Source organism: Montipora capricornis, chromosome 3, assembly GCF_036669925.1.
Source record: "Montipora capricornis isolate CH-2021 chromosome 3, ASM3666992v2, whole genome shotgun sequence".
In the NCBI taxonomy this organism is placed as follows: Eukaryota; Metazoa; Cnidaria; class Anthozoa; order Scleractinia; family Acroporidae; genus Montipora; species Montipora capricornis.
The window spans coordinates 38,479,293-38,481,792 of record NC_090885.1 but is presented as its reverse complement, the minus strand read 5'-3'; the positions used below and the strand labels follow the sequence as shown (position 1 = coordinate 38,481,792).

The window sequence follows — 2,500 nt, the reverse complement described above, 5'->3', positions numbered from 1 at the left end:
TTTTTCTTGAATAAAACGATAAACAGATTTCTGTGTGAGCTCTCCCACAGAAATGACGATAAAGACAAAAACTTTCTGTTAGTCGTTTATTGCGTCGGGTGATGAATTGAGTCTTTAAGTCGAACATTCAGGCTGTCAGTCTTTCAACTGGTCAGCCAGTAAGTCTTTCAGTCAATTACAGGGGCACAGTCGTGCGATGACATGCGCAGTATTTTTCACACGCAGAGATTTCAACAGACAATTTTTTTTTTCTTTTTCTGTTTCAGTCTAGACTAAGTCCGGCTTTAGAAGAGCACTAAAATGTATATTTGTCTATTATCGATGATTTGGAGTCCAAGAAATAAAAGCGAACACAAATATCATGCCCAATCTCGTTCCCAGGGTCTCCACTGTCAACCAAGAGACCCTGAGAACGAGGTTGATATCATGCCATGTTTGTTTGTGTGACCGGGAACATTGTCGGCGGTTCAAGTACTCACACAGAAATGTTGTTTTCTTTCTCTGCGATAAACCAAACATTATCAAGCTTAACATACCATTTTAAAACTGAAAAAGAGTGCATTTATTTCCAAGAGACGACTTTGAAGTCGAAAGACGGTAAGCAGAGAAAAAACTAGGCGTGTTTTACTCAACGCTTGCAGTTTTATAATTCGTGCAACCACAGGCAGACAACCCTAAGGATGCGAGAGCGCGTGACGTCACGTTATTTTGAGGTTGTAACGGCCGATTCAAATGATCGAGTAAAATGTTCCATTAAAACTTCAAATCACGATGTTTCTTTTCGAAAATTCATTTTATGGACAGCCAGATAAATAAAGTTCACTCACCATCTATTTTCTGCGTTGTCCTGAGAGATTTGATGGGTTTTTGCGTTGCTTCGGTTTCCCCTTCAGATCCGACGCGTCGTCACATACAATATAAATAGACAAGGCGTGCAACTTCCAAGACCGCTCACGGCCGAGTGCCTCCAGAATTTAGCCGAATTTCTCCCACTTCCAAAGGTCGCTCGCCTCCCAGCCTTGGGCACGTAAAACTTCGATAGTTTTGCTGGCATTGAGCCAAAAATTATCGCATTCACACGGCTCCGCAATACTGCTCGATTTTCAAGCTTCGCTCAGGTTTTTGTTATCGCCATATGATCCGGACAGAACTCATCCATCATTGAAATTTGATCAAATCAAATTAACCAATCAAAAAGCGCAGGTTTATAATTTTGCCCCTCTTGGGGAAAATCTGTGCTTTCTGATCGGTTAATTTGATTTGATCAAATTCCAATGATGGATGATTTATGTTCGGATCACATGGTGATAACAAAAACCTGAGCGAAGCTTGAAAATCGAGGAGGATTATTTTTGAGGTTGCAGAGCCGTGTAAATGCGATGATTAGCAAACTTATCGACTTTCCTCGTGCCCAAGGCTTGGAGGCGAGCGACTTTTGGAAGTGGGAGAAATTCGGCTAAATTCTGGAGGCACTCGGCCGTGAGAGGTCTTGGAAGTTGCATGCCTTGTCTATTTATATTGTATGTGACGATGCGTGGGATCTGAAGAGGAAACAAATAAACACAACCAGTACAGTTCTTCTAAATGCACGTTTTTCAACAAAATATTAAAATACACATTTTAGAGGGAACATAGGAAAAAAGTTCATCAACAAACGATGATGTGGTGGTCTCTGACATTTAAGCGACCAGCTAGAAATGATGAATTCACGCCTTAAAAAATGTTTGTGTTCATTGTAGATGCTGTGTTGGTTTTTTGACTTCTCTGATTTGCTTTCTTGACGAGAATGAATCACTATTTGTGCGCTTAGTGTTTAAAATTCTGCATTCGACAGTGGTCACTAAAAGACGTTTTCAACCATCCTCTAGAGACACCAATACCAGAGAAGAGAGAAATGTAAGACTTCTGGTGGACGAACAAAAGCAGCTAATGAGTGGTTTTTTTGTCTTCGTCCACCAACATGGCGGCCATGACGTCATGTGAAAACCTCTGCACCTCTCCAAACTTGAAAAGTTCAGGCTGAATTTTTCAAGTTTCGATTAAAAAACCTGGCGCATGCGCGTCCCTGAAAGTGCCCCTTTAAGCTACCTGAAAGCTCATCAGACAGTCTATTAGCTGTCATATGACCAGACATTCGGCCGCTTCAAGGTTGGTCAGTCAGCAAGTAACACGCTCAGTTAACAGTAATTCTGTTTTCAAGACGACTTTGAGTGTTCTCAATGGAAAATTGCTCTTGGATCAATATCTAAGTTATGCTATACGTTTCTATTTAGGTTACAACCTCTTTTAACCCACTGACTCCTGGGGGTTCCCCATTGAAGAGTAAAATCGTCTGGCGTTAGACAGAGTGAAATAGTCTGGCGTTCGACAGAGTAAAATACTTAGTCTAAGTACGGCCAGTTTAGGGGCGAATGGGTTAATTTAACTTTTAAACAAACATGTTTTTTTTTTTAATTTTAAACACCAGCCTTCAGCATGCAATACCTTGCAGAATATCTTT

At 40.8% G+C, this 2,500-nt stretch overlaps 1 protein-coding gene across 1 annotated transcript in view; it reads right to left on the bottom strand.

The window, feature by feature from the left end:
- LOC138043076 (BLOC-3 complex member HPS1-like) overlaps positions 1–2,500 on the bottom strand; it is a 28,806-nt gene that overhangs the window by 3,431 nt on the left and 22,875 nt on the right. The window lies entirely within an intron of this gene.